This window comes from Emydura macquarii, unplaced genomic scaffold, assembly GCF_026122565.2.
Source record: "Emydura macquarii macquarii isolate MOO-44397 ecotype Brisbane River unplaced genomic scaffold, CSIRO-AGI_Emac_v2 contig_1390, whole genome shotgun sequence".
Lineage (NCBI taxonomy): Eukaryota > Metazoa > Chordata > Testudines > Chelidae > Emydura > Emydura macquarii.
The window spans coordinates 9,298,080-9,320,961 of record NW_027131527.1 but is presented as its reverse complement, the minus strand read 5'-3'; the positions used below and the strand labels follow the sequence as shown (position 1 = coordinate 9,320,961).

General features: G+C 40.9%; 1 long non-coding RNA gene across 1 annotated transcript in view; it reads right to left on the bottom strand.

Moving 5' to 3' along the window:
* LOC137156044 (uncharacterized) overlaps nucleotides 1–21,847 on the bottom strand; it is a 339,563-nt gene extending 317,716 nt beyond the window's left edge. The window contains exons 1-3 of the long non-coding RNA XR_010920655.1: nucleotides 21,751–21,847; nucleotides 17,610–17,677; nucleotides 15,478–15,597 (exon numbers count right to left, since the gene is read on the bottom strand). This is a non-coding gene — a long non-coding RNA (uncharacterized lncRNA). The remainder of the gene's footprint in view (nucleotides 1–15,477; nucleotides 15,598–17,609; nucleotides 17,678–21,750) is intronic.
* Nucleotides 21,848–22,882: the final 1,035 nt, after the last annotated feature.

Here is a 22,882-nt window from a genome sequence, read left to right as displayed (position 1 = left end):
CTCACAGACCTTCCTGATTCCCCTTCCCCCCCAACATATATGTAGAAAACCAAAGAGAGGCCAGTTAGCCAGGATCAGGAGGAACATGTTAAATATTTGGGTCCCACTCTGCGTTATCCTGTGGCCCCTTTCCAAAAACAAAACAAAACAAAAAACACACAAACAAAAAAAGTTTCCTTCCTTGTATGATGCAGAGCTTGCTTAATGCCTCTACACTATCCCCCAGGCAGCCCCCAGCATAGGGATATGCCAGGAGTGTATCTGAGGAAGAAAGATGGTGTGGCATAAGCATAGCACACTGACTATTTTGGCACAGTTCAGTCTTTAGTGGACTGTTCACAGCCAATTTTATAACTTAACCAACTTACTTCTGGGGCCAGGCAGGCTCAGAATTTAGCCAGTGCACAAATGGTTTAAAGGCACATCCCACAAGTTTTGGCCAGCACTGCTCAGAATCAGGGCTACTGTAAATTGAATTATGGAAGAGCTGTTTCCAACAAACATACCTTTCATCTAGGATAATACATCCTTGCTTTTCTTTTTATACTTTGGACTAGTGCTTCTGGGTATCTCAGTTTCGGAGTGCCTAATTTGAAATCCCTTAGAGTAGGGGAGCTTGATTTTCAGGAAGTGCTGATTACCCACTGTGGTGGGGGACCTATCCTTCACTGTCCAGGAAAGATTTAAGAGGGCCCTTGGGGAGGCTTCATGAGAGGTAGGCAAAAGGAAGGGGCTCTGTGGCAGTCAATCAGGGTCCAGAAGGCCAGTATAAATGGAGCTGCAGAGCACAGCGAGCGGAGTAACTCCCAGGAGCTCAAAGAGGGAGGACTGTCAGCACTCTGGACAGAGCACTGGCCTGCTGCTGGGACTCAGCAGAGCCAAACGCCCTGAAGCAAGGGTGGAGAAGGTACTGAGGCTGCGAGGCAGCCTCAGTGAAGGGAAATCCACAGAGTTGTTGGAGGAGGCACAGCAAAAAGCAGTCACACAGGGTTCCTGGACTGTGGCCTGGAGTAGTGGGTGGACCTGGGTCCCCGATTGCCATAGGAGTGGTGACAGGACTACGGTAGCCACGATGGGAAATGGCTAGAATGGACTGCAGATTCCTCTGGGGGTGGGGTGGGAACACAGCTTATGACTCAGCCAGAGGGCTGAGTCATGAAAAGGAGGGTCCAGCGGAGACAGGACGGAGGGCAAAACACCGCAGAGGGGGGCGTCTGCCCAGCAGTGTGTCGATTCCCCAAATAGCAAGCAGGAGGTGTCAAGGGGGTGAGCTGAACCGTGTTACACCCATCCTCAGAAAAAAAAATCAGGTCCCTCTAAGACATCGCAAACTGGGCATCTGAAAACTGAGGCACCAAAAGTCACTGGTTACTTATCAAAATCTTTGTTTTAGTGTTCAGGAAAGGAAGTGACTGCATGTATACAGACAATCTCCACAGTACCCACAAAAGTGTCTCAATCTGATCATGGCTGAAAGTTGGTTCAGTCTATAGCTCTCTTCAATCAGTGGTTTCCCTAATATGGCTACCAACTGAAGGATGACACATTAGTGCTAGATGTGAAGCTGTTTGTGTTGTGAACACCTGATCACTCAGAAGTGGATTGAGGACTCCAACTTATTTTACACAGGCCCCCAGACTTTCAGCATGTAACATTTGGTCACTGTCAACCCAGGCTACATTAGACTCAATGATAAAACATTACCACTACTTAGTTCATATGTAGCATTTTTCATCTGTAGATGTCAGAGGAGATAAGTATTATTATTCCCATTTTATAGATGGGAAACTGAGGCACAGTGACCAGCAGCAGAGCTAAGTCTAGAACTCAAGTCTCAGTCCGGTTATTCCCTACTAGGCAACACTACCTAGAATTGACAGGTTATGTATCCTAGAACCCACTTTCTGAGCCACTCAGTCCCCTCTCTGGAACATAGTAACTAATTACCATGGCTTTTAAATATGCTATTGGGTGCTGCACATTCTGCATTGTTGTTGTGGTCATTATTGCATTTAATTTCTTAGGAAGCTAATGGGTTTCTGTCAAAAAAATCCTTCTCCAAAACTGCTTCGAGAAAGAAGAGCTTTAAAATGTTTGTGTCTTGTTGTCCATTATACCAACTAGTCATAAATCACTGCTGTCAAAGAGACAGTTTTATGCATTTTCCATTTTTTTTCATTGTTTTCCCAATAGTTACTGCAGTGAAACCTGCACGGTCATTCTATTACAGTAACTAGATTCATTAGCATGTAGCTATTGGTATGTCTATGCAAGTTAGCTGCAGTTATCACAGCCTGAAGGCACATAAGTGAGCGCTCAAAGCCGACAGTGCTGAGGTGCATTTCCCAGTACAATCGGCACAGCGCCTTCCACAGTTCTACATGGGATAGAGCGACCTCTGCTAAACCCTTGAACTGGGAGCACAGTGCACTTCCTCGGCCCGGCCTAACTCCACTATCTAGTGCTGGGAAGTGCAGGCCGAGCCCCTTTCCACCTATTTGGGGAGGATGTCAGTGTTAACCTAATCCATGCCTTCCACTCAGAAATCAACAAGACGACTGAACAGCCCTATGCAGGGCTACGGGTGAGCAGTGCTGCTTGCCCTCTCTTGCTACCACTACTCACCTGTGTAGGGCCCATCACAAGGTCGTCCTATGCGGTCAATTTAAAAACAACGAAAGGCAGCCTAAAGCTTTCTTTTCCCTAAGTCTTAAATAAGGCTTCATCTCAAGATCCATATCTTGCAAGTTTCAAGCTAAGGCAACCATTTCCATATCTGAGCACTCCAATTTAAAGCTGATGTGATTTGAAGTCAGTGTCTTATTCCAGAACTGGGTGCCGTAACTTGAGTTCCATATTCAAGCCTGAGCCCTTAGTCACATTTGCAAACACCGGCTAAAATAAAGCTTCACTCAACAGTATGAGGAAAATGAAAACAGGCTGCTTTGCACAGCCCTTATTTGGAGATCAATTTGTATTACAATTTCACAGTAGATACCTGCAAGACCCTCCCCGTGCTACAGACTAGAAAGGACAGTAGTGCTGGAACTAGGGATGCTACTGCATCCACTGGCTTGAAGTAGTAAACTCCAAATACATGGTTTCCATCATCAGCACCCCCACTATAAAAACTGTCCCAGCACCCCTGCGAAAGGAGGCTTCTATCAATACTGACATGGTCTGTATTGTAAGAGCGAGCCTTGATAGCTGAGGGGAAAACCAGGAGATGAGTCACAGCCCCAAGTAAAGAGTCCTGTATCAACCTTTGACTGCAGGCAAACACACAGAGGAGTGAATACTGGGTGAAAACATTCAAATGTTAAAACAAGTTCCCTTTTGCCATATTCACACTTCTTTTGTGTTTGCTTCTCGGGAACATTTGTGTAAGCAAGTTTTATTAAGACAGGGAAAGTTAATTTTACTCTGCTGCCCTAAAATACTTACACAGTTCTGCTGCTTCTCTGACCCCCTGTTGAAGTCACCACAGACTTGCTTTCATTCCCCTCCACTCACCCCAGCAGAAATGGGATTACAGTTCAGTGAGCCTGCTGTGCACCTTGCTTTAGGTTTCAAAGGCTTCCTTAGTTTTCACACTTGGAACAGCTTGCATTTTCTAGCAGCTTGACGACATAATTTTGAACGTTATATTCATCCAGGCTCTTATGGGAGATTTCAGGCCCACAACGAAGCATGAACTTCCTCCTCTTCCTGCTCTCCCCTCCCCCTTTTAATTTACTTTGTTTTATTCTGCTTGAATTTTAGATCAAGATAGGTAAACCCCAGTTTACATTTGATATTCAGATTAACGAGCTCGGCACGAATTAAGCTTTAACCAAAAGATAATGGATATTTCTGGGCCTTACTAGAAAGCCTCCCACTCCCAATATTACAGGAGTTGTCTGTGAGCAACAGGCATTTAAACATTAAGAGGCAGAGTATCCCCCTCTTGCAGCAAACCCTGTGTGAGAGTGTTCTAAGGGGGGGCGTCACCATGCGGATCCCCTTCAGACATCCATCCTTTTCCCACAACATTGTGCTGTCAAGGGCGTGCCCACCCATTCATCAGAAAAGACTTACAGGGCCCACACACAAGCCTACTAGATGCCTTGTGACTCCACAATGCTTGTGGCAGTTCCCCTATTCCCCAGTCCTTAGTTAGATCTGCCGTCCCCACCCCAGCCCCCCAAGAAGGGCTCTATGGCAAAGATTTTATAGCTTTCTGTGGAATCTCCATTGGGCTGAAAGGGGGAAACCAATGCCATCCCCAACAGCCATACCACTAGTCACCCCCTCTCTTCTCCTAAGGCTCTCCCAGTTTTCACCCCCATCCCTCCCCACCAGACCCCAGATCTGTAGGGCAACCTACCATGTGTAAATTGAACTCTATAGTGAAAGGGGGCTTTTTTAGTATACCGTCTGCTGTGTGGTGAGATACATGAAAGTAGTGCAGACGTCAGATAAATCTGGCTAGTTAATAGGAATAAGAAGCATAGTTCGTGAACCAACAGAAATAGAACCATCCCTCAGAAATAGATGGAGCAAACTTCTCCAACAAAAAAGAAAAGGCTTCAAAGTGATTCTGGAATATTGCCAGCTTGGAAAAGGAGGAGATTGCTTAGATCAGCAATAACGCCTATCCCCTAGAATAGCATGTCGTCTATATCAGGCCATCGGTGGCAGCACAGTTGTTCAATCAGGTACAGACTAGGGAAAGTCAGGCCAAAAAGCAGCCAACAGGTGATACCTCTCAGGACCAGGTTTGGTCACGGAATTTGTAGAAGATGCATGCTGACCTACCCATGCTCCTGCCTCCTTTCTTAAGCTGCAAAAACCCTCCCCTACTTCCCTTTGAAAGTGGTCTAACACTTCACTATGCAGACTTTCCTCACTTTACTGTTCAATGATAGAGGATCTCCTGGGCTTAGAAGGTGGGCAGTTACAAGACATGCCCTCAGAAGAGTGTAAGTGCAATTGATTCAGTCAGCGATCCAGAGGAATTTATCTATATAGAAAATGGGAAGCAGTAACTAAGTTTAGACAGACCCCACCCCCTTCTGAATAGCTCTATTTGGTAATTTACACTAATGTAAGTCCTGCTTTGTACCAGGGCAGAGTGTTTACATTAGGGATTCACACAAATGTAACTACTGATGCAGCTCATATGCAGCACAGTGCATATATATATACACATACATATACATATGTAGCTCAGGGCACGTATTCTTAAGATCCAACTTTGTTTGGGATCTTCTTCTCCTTGTTACTGAACAAGCTTTCAGTTTTTCAACTGAGGGAATCTACTTGCACACAAGGTATATTGAAAAACTGTTCACTCTTGCAAGACTTGTATCTAAAACCAAGATTCAGGAGGCCTTTATCCAATATCTCCTTTTTTCTGATGACACAGAAGTGACAATCCACAGAGAAGCCCAGCTCCAAAACCTCATGGACAGTTTTTCCAAAGCCAACCAAGACTTCAGGCTTACTATAAGCCTAAAAAAAGACTAAAAATGTGCCCAGGAGTTGAAGAAGCACCCTTCAACAATATCAATAACTATGAACTTGAAATAGTGAATGCGTTCACATACTTGGGGTCTACTATCGCAGGCAACCTTTCACTTGAAAAGAAACAATATCCACATTGGAAAATCTGCCACAACAATAACTAGACTCAGCTAGAGGATATGGCAAAACTACAAACTGACAGAACACAAGGTCTTTGTGTATCGTGCATGTGTTGTCATTACTCTTTTATATGGGAATGAGACATGGACTTTATACTCTCATTAGGAAAAAAGGTTCGACAGCTTTTAGATGCATTGTCTTGGTTGAATTTTTGGAATCTCCTGGAGGGATAGAGTCACCAACAGTGAGGTGCTCAAGCAGACCAGTACACCCAGCATGCAAACACTTCTTAGACAAACACCCTCGCTGGCTTGCGCATATGTGCCGAATGAATGACGGGCACATCCCAAAGGACATCCTTTATGGCAAATTGGCATCTGGGAAGATATCTAAAGGGTGCCCAAAATTGCATTTCAAGGGTGTGTGCAAGTGAGTCCTCAAAGAAATGGATATGGATAACTGGGAAGATCATGCTCAGGACTGCAGCCTTTAGAAACAAGAGCTCAATAAAGGTCTCCAAAGCTACCAGAGGAAACAGTCTGGCTTAGCAGAGGAGAAAAGAGCTTGCAGAAGGCAGAGCCTAAAGGGTTGAAACACCTCTTTTAAATGTGACAAATGCAGCAGAGTGTCTCTTGAATGGGTCTCTTCAACCACAGCTGCCATAAAACCAACCGAGTAAATTTTCTACCTCTCAGGGCGCATACCCATGGTCTCTTGAGACTGAAGGATGACAAAGGAAGAGTTCATCAGTGCACATATTCTTAAGATAAACCAAGGCCTGTGTTGCTCCTAGCTCTGAAATCAATATATTCCATTTTGCTACATCATTTAAGACCAGTTATTTTATATTTTTTAAAATTTATCAGCATGTATCAAGTTATAGTAAATATTCAGATGTCCAAAGCAACAATTTTTACTTTTTGTAATCATCCTATTTATATCTAAACATCAAAAAAGAGCTATTGCAATTACAGAAAGGATGCATGAGGCAGTAAAAGTTTTCTGTGTCCATAAACTTTCAGGCTGGATTGTTCAATTTTTATAAGTTCAGAAGCAGTGGTTATTGCTAAATGCAGTTCTCAGATATATTGTGCAGTTCCTAGTATATATATCAATTTGTTCAATAGTATTTGATATTAAAAGCATTTTCAAACTTATTTTTACTGTTTAATTACACAGCATGGATCTCTCTAATTTGTTCCATTTTAGGTTTAGGATGAAACCTAAAACACAGTAAGTAAATGAAAACAGAGCAGTGACCGGACATTGTACATGTAATAGAAGTGATCTGTTAATATTAGATATTTCCACCTACATTTAATGAAATGTTTACCAAGTTTTTAAACTAAAATTCCTATTAGAGATGGCCTGAACCAAATTGCCTAATCTGAAAACCCTCAGACTTTGACATGTTGGGAATCTAAACCAGGATTCAGAAAGACAGATCACAACTTGGCCTTCTCTCTATCATGGACGATATCAGGAGTAAGTGCCAAACCTCAGTTACTACAGATATGTTAAAATGCCACCACACATCGAGTTTTGAGGCATTGTAATATAAGTTTTGCAGCTCAGGCCATCTCACGTTTTCAGTTCATCTTGACCTAGCAGGGGGTAGAATTCCTTGCATTCAGGTATTATTTTGAATGTATTCTAATCTGAAAACAACAAGGGAGCTTGATATATGAAGATAGGGTCTGCCAGGAGGGTGACAACTATAATAACTGCACCAAGTCCAGCCTAAAATTGGCCTGGCCTTTGGCACAGGTTAGCCCTAAACAACAAAATCCTTGCTCACCTCAGGACACTGCAGATCACTTGGAGGGCATCAGGAAACCCTGAAGGAACCCTCATCCTTCCAGCAATGAGAGAGGCTGGCAAGCCCTGAAGAAACTCAATACTGAGCGCTTATTCCTGTAATCAAGGGATGGCACAATGGGTACGGTAGACAGAAGAAACCTGGCAACAAATAAAAAGCCCAGAGATTGGACTAGAGAGAGTTGGTAGGAATTAACCTGGGGAAGGAAGCCTGGAGAAAGAGGGAATGATGGAAGTTATACAAAGTGGAGATGAGGCAAAATTCCAAAACTAAGGATGTGTGCTCACGTCTCTGTGGTAATGAGAGAACGCTAATCAAGCTCATAATGGCACCTAGACGTCTACTCCCTCACACATTTCATTGTTCAAATTAATCCTTTGCTCTTTTGTTTCTTTATTGAAAACTAATAAAAAAAGAGTAACTTTCAAGATATGCACCTATGACAGTGGAAGTTCTTACTGTATGTGAACTCAGTTAAGATTTCAAAGCATTTGGTTATCTCAGCTGTGCAGACAGTGTGCCTAAGGCTACTTTAATATACAGAACCATCTACTTGTGCAATGTTTATTAAAATGTAATCTTGTCATAATGCATCTGTATATTTGGCAACACCTACTGTAGAAAATAATTATAATGAATACTCTAAGCTCTCATTTCTGCTTCAAATGTTTTCAGATTCCTATTTCGGAAAGTAAATAATTCTACTTTAAAGACATCAAATGGAAAGTGAAGGCTGATGGATAGATGTGTTTGGTTTTCTCCCTCATTTTTAGCTATGTGGGCAAAAATTGTACTAAAAAGGAGTTCCAAAGTCTTTAGGAAAATTTGTCTATGTGTACAGCAGTGTTCAATGGTTAAACACACAAACAACTTTTGCTGAGAATTTAAAAACAAAAAACTTCCCCCTTAACTCTAGTTTACCTATAACAGAAGAGTTCTTAACCTACCACTGTTGTAAACAGTGGGAAATGTAAGACTCCCCATCTTTACTGCCAATTTATTGGACTAAATCCCAGGGTCAGTCACAGTTCAGAGCAACTGCACCCATGTTCCTCCTCTGTGGTCCACCAAAGGCACCTACTGCAGGCTCCTGGCTCCTCAGCATCACCTCCCTTGGGCAAAGACCCACAGCTCTCTCTCTCTCTCTCTCTCTACCCCTCCCTCTTGACCAGGGTTTTTCCAGGCCTCACAGTTCCCTCCTTACATTGCAATACCCCCAGTATGCCAGACTGGCAAAACAGTTCAGCATTGGAAATTGGCAATTGTAAGTTACCACATAGCAAGCAAGCACATTTATTCTTCAGGTTAAAGTATTACAGAGACGACAAAAACAAAGACTCTACACACATACTAAGAAGCTTAGCAGAGCTCACCCCAATGCCAAACCCGGGCACTCACACGTATCAATCATTCCAACCCTTCCCTAAGGATCAACCCCGCCCTCATACTCATCCTTCTTCTGTCCTTTTGCTGAATCGGGATGATGGCCTTAAGTCAGTTAAAACTCACTATTTATTCAAGAGTTCTTTGCTATTTCTGGAGAATCCAGTTTGAATCCATATATGTAAGCCTCTCCAGTTGGTGGTATCTCTGCAGGCATTACAACCTGGCTAATTTGCTTTCATGACCACTCACTATTTTTAGTTCACATTGGAGCTGTGGTTACAATCCCTGGCCCACAGTGATACATAAACTGAAGATCTCCTAAAGATATTGCAGGAAATTGCCACATCTGTCACACCCACCATTGCCATTTGGATAAACAGGGCAATAATGTAGCTGATTTATTTTATTAAATTTTCCTTTGTTTCATACTTCATTTTTCTTTCCAGTGTTCTGTGTAGCTTGATTTGCATATTTCAAAATAGGATTTGTGCTATCAAGTCAGTTTGGTTTGTGGAATCAAACAGTCTGATAAATCTGAAAGCTGCATGTGAACATGTCTGATAGATGAGTGAACCCAAAGTGTCTCATTTCAGAACACAACAAATCAGGAGGAATAGCTCTCTGAAGACAAATGTTTTAAGATAATGCTACACAAAACAGATGCAGCAAAAATGGGCTGTCTGAGTAAATAAAGAATACAAACACACACAGCTAACTCCCTTTTAAAACCGACAGGCAAAAAGAGAAGGTTTTTTCCCCTACTAAATCTTTTATCTTGGAACAAAGTGTGTATACCATCAGTAACAAAGGAAGTGTCTTGTCTACAGGAATCTTATAAGCTACTGCTAAGTACTGGCAGAAGTGAAACCACATGGAGTTTTGCTGATCCTTACATTATAATGTTCAACTGAGATTTAACTGCAGAAAAGCTTTTCAAAATTGTAATATTTCTGCATCATGTCCTGCAAAAATACTTAATATGTCAAATTAGAGAAGTAAAAGTAATGTACAAACACTCTCTCTCTCTCATTATTATAAGGTAACAGGGAGACAAACCAAAAAGCCATTCCAGTGGACTGCTGCCTCCCCTGGGTTCTGTCATGTTTTCTTAATGACGTTCCATGTGAGGCTTAGCCCTCATTTCTTTACAATGAAATCTTTAAGCCATATACATATAACTACTTGAACTATGTTACATAGAGTAGTTTATGAATAAAACTGAAGGTCACTCTAGTAGACAGCTACCCTCATCATAAAGCCACGCACTGCCACGAGAAATATACTCTGAACAATCTTTTCACTGCTGTTCGTCAAATTCCTCAAAATGTGTACCCCTAGCATGTGTACCCCTAGGACTAGTCTTAAGAGTGAGATTCATGCTCAGTTCTGATTTCTGCTAGTCATTGACAGACTGACACTCTGCTGGTGTTTGTAGATGCAATGCAAGTCCTTATGGGCAAAAATAGCGATCCACTGAAGTATGATCGGGTGTGCAAGCCTGGGTGATCTTATTGTCCAAGGATGATTAAAGAAGGAAAGACTTTTCCTTTTTAGCCATGGACTTGTTTTACTTTTACCACAAATTGATAATGGTTTTCAAGAGGAGTATGTGTGAATTGATAATAGTAAAATATGACAAGCTTCAGTTACAGCCTGATTGATTAATTTCAGAAGAGGGAATGTCCTGGATGGCCACCAGTCTTTGCAGAAGCTGCCTCCCACTTTATTTGGAAAAAAAAGGAAGTTCTTTTTAAAAACACTGATCCCTACAGTCAAGTTATTTTGAACATACATCAAGGCATGCCACATCACAACAAGCCAATGAACTATCTACTCCAGTACCCTGCTTCTGAAATGACCTCTACTAAATGCTACCAAGGAAGTGAAATTACATATTTTTTCTACTAATTCCCATATTTCTGTTGCATTTATCAAGCAATATGGGCTTCCCCTGATGTCCAGGGTATTTGTCATTAGAGGAAGGCAGTCTGTTCAGCCTCATGAACGACGTAACAGAAGACTGTACTTTTCAAATCCCCTGAGTTGGAGGATTTTAGCTCTGCACTTCCTCATGGTTTTGTTTTTTGTTTTGTTGGGTTTGTGTTTTCATTAACAAATCCCACTAATGTTTTTCCTATCAGTGCACCTACCTGTAAGGCCATTTTGCTAGTCCAGCTTTTCTAAAGATGTGTGAAAGATATCTGATCAAAATCAACAGCACACCATTGTAAGTAAAAGAGCATTTAGAAAAACTATGTGGGGAATAAACCCAACTGACTGGTTTTTGCATACAAACCTGGGTATTTTCCAAGACGGATAATTCTTCATGCACAGCTTTTACTATGTTCTAATATTTATAAAACACACACATCTGGTTAAGTGTTTTGCTGAATTGGGGGTCTTAATGTACAAGGGACCTACGTGACCAAAGTCACTGCCAAACAGCTCTACCCTATGATATGTTCAAAGGTCAAAGTAACACCCCAGTCTTGAACCCAAATAGCAGAACTGGGAACTGAAGAGATCCACAGAGAAAGGTATAGAAGCAATCTTCCCCTGCCTCCTAACCAAGCACATAGTCTTCTCCAGTGTAAAGGTTGGAATAGCTTGTCCTACTAGCACACTCCCTCTACAAATGTGTACACTGGAGTACCCATGCAGCCACACCCATCCTGCCCCCTCCCTCGCCTGCTCTTCTCCAAGCAATTCCCTGTATGACAGTGCCAAGAAGAGTGCTGCATAGTTGGGTTCTGCTCTGTACAGGTGGGATATAGTCTCCACAGCACTTAACCAGATTGCCTGGTAGAACCCCATCAGAACTACTGCCAGAGAGCGCTCTGCACCTGTAAAGGTGGATACAAAATGTGTCCATAAATGAAGCCTGTTAATGCTAAGAACATGTTAATGCTAAGAATCCAAATCCAGAGGTATTACCAGAGTGGATGAAGCCATGCTATGGCCTCTTCTTTTGTCATTGGAAACTCTCAGAAGCCAGCCAAGAATTCATGCACGTACTACTGCACTATTTCCTCAGCTCAAAAACAAGACATTTTCCAAATAAATCCTACACTGGACACAGTAGATACGACCCTCTAACCATTTTTTTTTTTGAGAAGTATTAAACACAAACAGAAAAAAACAATCCACATGAAAGGCTTAATCAAATAAGAGTTGTCATTTAACCAAACCTTCAGAACTCAAACCCTTTGTGCCTTGCCATCAGAGCTGAAAACACTGATTCATTCTTGTTCGTCTGGGAGCCTTGTTTGGCTGCAACATGCATGAGGTGAACCTTGAACTTGGTAAATAAGCATACAGAACACCATCCACAGTAAAGGATTTAATAAAATACAAGGGCACAGATTCTCACTCACCTGGCATGAATCAATGTAACTCATTTGATTTCTGAAATTTGACAATTTAGACCATGTGGAAATCTGGCCCATTAAAATGATTATTTAAATATAACTTTCTCCACTGCCTTGCACTGATATAGCCATTTACACCTATGCAAAACACTTTCCTTCTCATTAGGCAATGTTTTGCACCCACTTTACAAAAGTGTAAATGACTACAGACGGTGCAAGACACGGAGAAATGAAGCAGATTCATGATCAGCAAGCCTTTATTCTATCTTTTCAAATGGGCAATGCATTTCCTGGAACTTAGGTTATCTTGCCCATGGGTAAGCTGATATATAGAGCTCTTCCATCTTTAATTTCTGAGACTCAGTGCTTTCCTGGAAAACAGTGTAATACTCTAGTACAAAGGAAAGAGCTTTGCAAAGGGTCAAGGCATCCAAGCTATGTAACCTTTCTTGATTTTGTGTGCAGAGTGGGTATCTCAAAGGTATTCCAATTTATACATTATGGGTTATGAAGTCAATAGCTGTAAGGAACAGTGTATAGAAAAGAAGACAAACTTTTTAGTAATTCACTTTTCTTTTACCATGTAACCCAGGGGTAGTTGGGTTTTTTTTGTGAAGGTCCAAATTTATTAGTCAAGGTATGGGTAAGGTTCAGATTGCAGAGAAAATTAAAAAAAATAAAGAAGTAAATAAAAATATTTCAGAGTCTGTTCAAAAGTGCCTGGCAGTCCAGCGTTGGCACATAGTCCACCTATTGACGACCCCTACTGTAACTGTTATCAACAAGAAAGCCTGAGTTTATTCAGAGTAGATTTGTGAGATTAAAAATGAATAAGTAGAAAATAAATGTTGTAAATGTAAACACCTTCCAATGTCTTGACCTCTACATTTCTGTCAGGCACATATCCATTATGTTTTCAAGGGGATTAATCAGTGGCAGGTACTATTCACTATGAGTAGAGGTCACAGAATATGTCTCTAAACTGAGCTAGTTTGTTTCCAAGTGGGTTATGATTCAGCTTGGTTATTATTTCATATGAAAATGGTTGGCCTCCAGTTTAGACCATCTTGCCCCACACACCCTGGCTCTCAGAGATTAGACCCTTGGGAAAACACTTTGAACCAACACGAATAATTTGTTTTATGCAACCCTATGCAGCAATTAAACTCCATTATTTCAGAGTGATTGTAGAAGATGGCAAGGATTCCTCTCTCCCCCAAGCATCTAATTCCACAAATACACACCAGTGAATTTCATCATTAAATGAAATTAGTAGTAGTTTATTTGTTCCAAGGGTTTGTTACATCCTTGGCCTGAGCTTTTTCAAAAGATATATACATTTTCTATGTTGAGAAAACTTAGGCTGTTTCTTTGCTAACATTAACAAAATCATGCCATACTTTAGCTTATTTTGATCAAACAAGGGATTAATATAAAAATGACGTTCTTGACATGCAGTATCCCTACTTTGACTCTTTCACTATTTCTTCCATTACAAACCATTCCTGTATAAGGCCTCACATTGTACTCAATCTGAGAGCTGGGCAGGAAACTTTTTCACATCCTGCAAAAATCCGATATTTCAGGAAGTTTCCCATTCCGCACTGGGATCAATCAGACATGTTAAGCTTTTTGGAGGCAACCCAAAACCAGAGACCAAAATAGCCAATGACTTAGTGGCTATGGCACTCACTTAGGATGTGTGAGACTGGGTTCAAGTCCTCGCTCTGCCTGATTCACATCATGGACTTGAAGCCAGGGTCTGCCACATCTCAAGTGACTTCACTAACCACCAAGCCATTGGCTGGATTGTTCATGCTCTCTGAGCACAGAATCCATTCTAGACCTGAGAAGCCTTCCTGAAAATTTCACTGAAAGCAACTCTGTTTCAGCCAGCCAAATCTTGATAGTTTCTCCAAGTGCTCAGTGTCTACAACTGGGGCCAATTTCAAAAGAGCTCAACTACCATTTAGGCACCTAAATAAATGCCAGGTTTTCAAGAGTACAGAGTACCAGAAGCTCCTATTGTGACACTTCCTAGTTTCGCAGAGGAACGCCGCATCTAACACCTTGAGCACACGTTTCATCTGGCCACTTATTCTGGAGCCAAAACAGGAGCTGAGCTCTTTAGGAACTCCAGCCCTAAATCATATTGTTATGATTTTAACCTAAGAAAAAAAAGTGTAATTTTTATAAAATAGCCCATTCTTGCTATATATGGGCATATGAGTTTCCCTCATTTGTCTCTTTCCCCTTATTTTCCCCTTATTGAAGAAATATTTTGGAGTGCATGTAAGAAGAAATCTTGTGACAGCACAGTGAGATCAAACCACATTAAAGGATGATGAACTGGAGTTAAAATGTTTAAAACAAAAACTTCAAGCAATGTCTTTGTAATGAAAGTCTAGCTATGTATAAGGCTATAAGTTGTATGACGAGAGTAAAAAGCAAACTATCTTCAAACACACTAGTCAGAATTGGAGTTGGGCAGGTCATCACAACTCTAATTACAGCATGACGATCAGAAGCATGGCCATACCAATTCTTTACATTAACTTTCTACCGATCAAGAAGTGTTTATAAAAACCGTGCACACACTTAGTCATCATTTGACAAAAATTAGAGGTAACAAGCTTAAATCCAAAGAAATGGGCTCATTGCTTCTGTGGCACTAATGAAATTGATTCTTTGTTCTTTCGGACAAGCTGATTTATTTACGGGCAGGCAAACAGTTTAAGAAAATCTGTTCCATGTTGTACTTCATCTCTGGGCAGCCAGTAATATTTGAAAAGAAAGCTTTTAAAGACAGTTTTCATGACTAAATTTGAATTAAGATAGATCATTTATAGGACTGTCATACTAAAACCCATGCAGACAAGGGGTCACTAATATTTTTATAATTGCTTTTCCACTGAAGAATATCATCTGCAGTTACATTCAGTAGTCCCTGTAGTATAATGACATCCATCCTGATACTTAGGGTACAAGATAAGCACCAGTTTCGTGTTAGGAAGTATTGCATAATGTTATGGGACTTGAGGGTAAGCCTTCTATTTTTTTCTGAAGCTTCTGACAGTGACCAAACACAGGACAATGGACTACATTAATCATTGGTCTGTTCAGATCAGTCAGTTTGTACATTTTAACAGTGTGATTAAAATAAAAATCAAATGAATCAATTTTAATAATTTGGGCTCCAGTCCTGCTCCCAGTGAAGTCTATAGCAAAACCACATTGATATTAAGGAGACCAAGATCGGGCCTCAAGTTTGGCACTTACCCCAGGACCATGATCCTTCAGGCAAAGAAGCCAACTTCAAATGGACAGAGTTATTGAGAGAGAGTGCTTCCATCTGTCCAGAGAGAGATTCCCCCAAGTGTATGATAAGCAGGCTGTTGACTGGTAAAGGGAACACAATGTGTCTATCAAAAAGGTATAGGATCTCAAAAACATTCAATTTCATTCCTTTATAACAGTAGTCTCACTTTGGTCAAGATACAGCACTTCTCTGAGACAGCTTAAAACCCTTTAGCACAGTATTGCAGATGTTTCTCTTCCACAGATGCACACCTGATAGTTAATTTAATCATTAAGAGCAGTACAATGCAAGGTGACAAGAACCTGCTAAAAGCAGATCTACACAAAACAATGGTTACGACTCTGGCAACATTGTACCTGGTTTACATTCATTTTCAGGCTGTTGATACCATCACTGCCATTTCAGTGGGAGGTATCATCAATGCATGAAAAGTAGTTTTGGAGGAAAATTAACTGAAGGCTACGGGTAGAACTGCATAGATGTTCGACATATGTATTGACCTTGGGAATTTTTAGTGGTTGTGGAGGGAGAAAGACATCCTCTCCTTGCAGTACAGTGGTATTGCTGTTTTCACTACAGCTGAAAAGCCATTTTCAGAGATGTCGATTTTGTTTTTGTGGGATGGAGAAAACAACAAATGGGAAAGAAAAGTATTATACTTGCATTTGATTTTTACACCACATTTAAATCTCTGATGATTCACAAATTAGACAACATAACCCTCCCTGCTCCAACCAGAAAAGTTTAGTCTGAAATTTCCCATAGTTCAAAGGCTACTACATGGATGGCAGCTTCACCTAAGCCCTACATTCCAGTACCAGCATGGAAAGCAAGTTGGGAATGAGGTGGTGAGGAGTTACTACATCTATAATTACAGGAATCTCAAGGCACCACAGAAACTTGCACAGGGGTAACACAGGAGCAACGGGCACTGTTTCAATATATAGCCTCCAATATCAGCCACAAGGACCATTGTTGCAACCCTATATTCTGTCCTTGAATTCGGGGGCAATGGATTCCATACTTCTACACTCCACAGAGCTCCCTGGAAAAACTCAGTTGTTTAAGCTTTGTTTATTCACATCTATTAAAGGTGTGACAATGAAGTACATAAAACATTCATTTCAGACTACATCCATCCAGCAAAAGAGCAAACTATTACACAAATAGTCTCTTCCGAAGATGGATTTGTTAATGAAAAAGGATAAGTTGATCTATTATCAAGTTCATGGCTTCCTCAGGCTGAGTTACTAATTCTGTCTCTCACAAACAAATACAAATACAAACACACACACGAAGTTTAGCAGGTAATAGTGCTGAGTATCCATTTACGTGTTTCCCCACCACCACCAACTTTGCCAAACTTTATTTCTGAAAATAACACAAAATTTAAAACAGAAGCATTAGCACGAACTTGCTGGAGAATGCAATCTGGAACCTGATAATTTATGGATTTATGACAGCCCTGGTTGGCTACTGAGTGGAGGTTTCATATAATGAGGGGCATGCACAAGCGGAGGTAAGCATGGGCACAGCTCTTCCCCCCTCCCCCCCCGAAATAATCATCAGGGGCACAGAATTTGTCTACCATGGGGGCAGGGATGAGGGAGTACAAGCTCCTCCTGGGGCCGGGACATGGGGTGGGGAGGAGACTCAGGGAGGGAAGAGCGAGTTCCTTCCAGGGGAGGGAAGGGACACAGAATCTGCCCTTCCTAAAGGGGTCAAATTTAAATTCCTGTACATGCCCTTGCATAGAATAAGTTTGACTGGGCCCATTCAATTATTTAAAGAGTCAAGCTGTCATCTATCAAAGTGTATAGAAAGTCAGTCAATCAGCATCTTCTGATTTAGCTACTATGGAGCCTGGAATCACAAGCAGATGTATATTGCTCTTTATTGAAAGACTTTCAAGTCATCAGCTTTTTCAGTGTAGAACTATTTCTACTACATTTGTGGATGTCTCTCTTGTAGTTTGAGATTTTTTTCTCTACAGCTTCTTTCAACTTCATGCATGACACTTGATTTCACTGTAAGCTTTAAAGTTTTATCCCTTAGTATGTTTTATAAGCCTCTCTTTACCCCCAATAATTACCTTCAAAATTTCTTCTGCTGTGGGATAAGAGTCTTCAGCCCGCTTCAACTTCCTGTCTATTGTACCTGCTGACATGGGATGAGTAAGAGAAGATGGAGCCAAATATGCTAAATGAGTTGTCCCAAGTAACAAAATGAAAAAATGGTTTTTGACTCTTCTGCCCTTCTTTTAGTAGAAAAGGACCTAGGCATTTTACCTAATCAAAGTCAGTCTCCAAATTGGAATTTATGACTACACTGCAACAGATTGCAAACCCACACTCTGATACTTTATATTTCCTTTTCTTTCTAAGGCCAATCACCACACATACAATCAAAACTGCAGGGGGGAAAAATGGGAATACTAGATGTTCAGAGCTTACTTTGGTGATGTTCTTCATTGGTAGGACTGGAATCCAGAAAGGAAAAAACAGCCTAGGCAGCAGCCAATTTTTTTTTTAAAGCAAACTTATTTTTATAATTTAAGCCCCAGCTCCATTTCTAAATGCCTTTTGCCAGTGGCATAAGCAGCTATGCCATTTGTATGGATGTGGAACAGGGGTGGTGGTGAATTCCTACAAAATCAGCAATTACCTATATCACAGAATTCTACCTGGTTACAGAGTTCAAAGAGTCCTTTTACTCCTTAGCTAAATTGTAGCAGATTGAAGTTTTTGCTGAGAGTCGGTTTTCTATTGAAAGAGAAATTGGCTACACTAACCTTCGTCTCCAACTCATCTTTTAAATTCTCTCCTTGTGTTCACCCACTATAGCCTGAAGTTCAACACAATTTGCTGGGAGAGGACACCTCTGTACATCCCTTAGATCCAGGGTGAGTTGGCAGTTATAGGTTCAAGCAATCTCTTTACCCTGTAGCATGTGTAAATGTACACATTTCAGGAGTTTAAATAGTCACTCATCTTAGATACACACATGAAAAAGTGAATAATTTTTTGTTTTTTTTAAAGCAACACCATCTCTAGTCAGAATAGCAAGTCTGCTGTCTCTCAAGATCTTTTGCTGCCATCTTCAGCATCCACGTTTACATTCCTGCATAGGGGTCAGCTTACATTTCTAGACATGCCTCCAGGCAGTAGCTTTGCTTTCCAAATCAATTTCCTCCTGTATATTTCAGATACATATGTAAGTCATACATACATACACTTAAAGATCCAAGGACAAAAAGGAACCTGAATTGCATTTGAAGGAAGAGCAAGGAAGCTAAGCAAAACATAGAACCAGTTAGAATTTGCAGAGCAAGATAAGGAGAGAAAAAGCACTGAACAAATTATTACTATACCATGGAGAAGGGAAATATGGGATTTTAAAAACAGGCAATACAAATGCAAAAGGAAGATTGGTTACTACAGAAGCAGATAAATTAGTGTCAAATTGGCATAAGCTACTGAACTACTTTTGTGTTAAATAACTAAACAAAAGATAAGGAAAGAATATACAGCTAAATAGGAACAGGTGCAGACCTTGTCAAAATAGCTCTTGATCAAAAGTTGGGAAGAGAGTACTTCAGGGAAAGTGAATACAAGGCTTAGAGAGAAGGATGGGCATCTCATTACCAGAAAGATGTCAAACTAAAGGAAATGTAAAGAATAGCTGCAAAAATAATTTGGGGGATACGGAAAGGACTGATTTCAGGATAGATTTGTACTCTTTTCTAAGTGTATCACCTTAAGATGAAAAAGTTTTTCACTAGGAGGGTGGTGAAGCACTGGAATGGGTTACCTAGGTAAGTGGTGGAATCTTCATCTTTAGAGGTTTTTAAGCTGCGGCTTGACAAAGCCCTGGCTGGGATGATTTAGCTGAGGTTAGTCCTGCTTTGAACAGGGGTTGGACTACATGACTTCCTGAGACACCTTCCAACTCTAAGCTTCTATGATTCTAAGATCTATCCTAGGATCTAAAAGTGCTTTATGAATACTTATTGGTTAACCCTTTCAATATCTGAGGTAGAATAGTAATATTATCCCCATTTACTAGGTAAGTAATTAGTGTACAGAGGGGTCAAGGCCAACATGATCAGATCTTCATGCCTAAATAAGTAGGCAGTTTCTCATAGGTGCTTATCACCTAATAAACTCAGCGCCTTGCATGTTGATGAGTTCCAGAGGGTAGCCATGTTAGTCTGTTTTTAGCAAAACAGTGAGAGTCCTGTGGTACCTAAAAGACTGCCACAAGACTCTCGCTGTTTTGCTAATAAACTCAGCGTAAGCCATTAATGCTCATAATCTCTGCAATGAGGCCATTTCTTAAGATGCTTAGGGCTAGGCACCCACAATGCAAGACCTGGCCTAACTGGTCTGCCTAGGGTCAGAGCCAGGCACAGAATCCAGTTCTGTGTGTTTAGCCCAAAGGCAATTCTTCCTACAGTAGTCAGAATATTTTATTTATATGTATGTATAACAGGTCAGCCAATTCCCTGATCCACTATGGTACAGTTATCTTGCCATAAGCATTTGAAGATTATGAACTCCAAATAGGGAGAAGTATTTGTTGTAAGGAGGTCCAAAGAAGTACACACAAGGAACTGAAATTAAGCAAAAGAAAATTCAGGATGAATATGAGGAAGAATTTACTAAGTGTGAGGGACTGACTAATTATGAACTAGTCCCCCACAAGGGAAATGTTTTTAAATAACTCAAATGATGCAACTTTAACCAAGAGTAGATGAGTCATTCAAGAATCTCCTTGAGGGATTAATTCTAAATTGGCAGGGAATAGATAAAATTAGCTAGTGGGTCTAGGTTACTGTGCTAGGCAGCTATATGTATTTCAGTGTCAGAGTATACAATTTGTTCCTGAACAACAGTAATTTTAAGTGTTTACCAAAAGCAGATTACTGAAGAATTTGCAATTCCCCATCTCTCATCCACACAATGGATAGTTAATATAATCATACCTAAACTAATCTGAGGTCTAAATTAAAATGATTGGCATTTAACTTTAGAAATATCACTTTGTGGTGAACTGCCATGTGGCTACTAGAAGTCTCATCAAATAACGAACACATTTTGTCCTGGATAGAGCACTTAGTTTTAGAAGAGTTCATTTTGAAGACTTTACATTCTGTGACTTTGTCTTTCCATGGTTTTACTGGCAGATCATTTTATATCATCTAGCTTAGTGTTACTATATCATGATTATGTCTTCACTATATCATAATTATACCTTCACATAAGAAGATTTCAAATGAAATTAATGAAACACCATTAAACATAAGACAAGAGCTATGGTAGCCTGAAAGCTCTTCTGGTGAGCCTTTTTTATTATTATTAAAACTCAATTAAATGTCTATAGTTTTATTTAGATTTATGATAAAGAAACTATGTTCAGTATGTAACCCCCTTCTATTTCTGGGTTACTTGGGAGCCGGCAACACTCACCTGTGTGCAAGGGCGCTAAGGTTGTTAACAACAAAGGAGATCCTGAGTATCCCAGCGGTGATGTAGGATAGGTGGGAATCCTCTATCCACCCCCTGCTGCAGTCCCTTTACTTTTAAAGGAATTTAAACTTGGCGGTGCCTCCACCTGGCTGGCCCCTGCACACGCTTAATAGCGGGCCTTGGGAGCTTCCAGAACTAAACCTAGTCTGATAATAATAATAATAATAATAATCTGAGACAGGTCTAACAACAATTGCACTTATGCAAACTTAACATCCAATATACTTAAATTAGAGTTAACACAACTTTACTTAAATTAAAGAAATATGGCATAACAGACTGAAATTAAACATCACTATTATGTTAAATCCACAGGGCAGCTGAATACATCAATTAATAAAAATAGTATGAAAACAAATGAAACTTGTCTAAACTGGCATTTACACTGCCACTGTGTACCCCACCTGCAGAGTGCACACTCCCCAAGAGTTCAGAGCCCTAACCCCTTGCTTGCATGGGCGCGCTTGAAGATCTGAAGCAGACAGCACTCTGTGGGTTCGGTGTTCCAGTTCAGCCCAGTTGTCACGCTGGAGATGTGGAGCTGGCCCAACCAACTGTCTGCAGTCCTGGCCCTGCCTGAAAGGACTCTCTCTTTGCCTCTTCTCAGGCCCAGTGAAAGTCTCTCTGCAGTGCCCCTTCCCTTACATGCCCTGCCCCAAACAACAGGGGGGGGGGGCACTCACACCACTTTCACTGCAGGCCCACCTCAGGCAGCTCCAGGCTCAGTCCCTGCCCTGGCTTGGGCAATGCCACCAACCTCTGAAGCTCCCTGATCGAACAGGCTCTCAGCAGCAGCTTTGGGACTCCAGCAGCAGGCAGTAGCCAGCAGCAGGCAGCCAGCAGCTTCCAGCCTCGGCTGCACTCCACTCTAGCACCAAAATGGAGTCCCCCACATGCCATTCCCTGTCTCTCTGGAAGAGGAAGAGTCGCTCCCCTTTCCCCAAGGCATCATGGGAGTTGTAGTCTCCCAGGCTCCTCCCAACTGTAAACTCCCAATCAAGTTCCAAGGCCCCTGAAGTACAGGGTGCCTACAAGTAAATAAATATAGTTCTTATTTTTTCAGCCTTGGTTTTCATAATAGAAGGCTCCTCTAAGAGATTAATTAAAATCAAATGAATGAATTACGGTAGTGAGAAGATATTCAGTCTTCCTGATTGCCTTCAAACAAACAAAGAAAAATCCCTTTCTGAAATATAGTGAAGCGATCTTTCAGAGTTCACATATTTAAAAGTCTTCAAAGTGTAATAATTTGAGGACATGCGACAGTCCCATATGTCTGAAGTTCCCGTCATCTTGTAGGAGCTGCTGTCATTTTAGGGAGCAATCTCTCTCTAAATATTCATCTCAGAGATGACAATGCTAACAATGATTTATGCCATTAGGTGGAACAAACAATGACTAGCCAATAAGATTTCAGATCCACTCCCTTTGTACTGTTCAGACTCACAACACTAGAAGCACTTGTTCTTTTCCTTCACAGTGATTGAGGGTGATCACATCCCCATTTTATAGGGACAGTCCTGATATTCAGGGCTTTATTTTTATATATAGACACCTATTATCCCCCACCACCATCCCGATTTTTCACACTTGCTATCTGGTCACCTACAGTGAATAGGTCAGTGGTGTATGGTTATAAAAGTGCAATATTGCAATCTTTAGGCTCTAAACAGAGTTGACTCATCAAATAATCTGAAATAGAAAGCTGTTTTAGTATATTACCTTCCTCTAGATCCTGCAGTATAGATACAACACTTTAAAGTAAGTTTTGTAGACATGTGCTTCACCGTGTTATTCCTGATCTGCTTCCAAATCTAGAGAGCAGGAACTTGTAGGG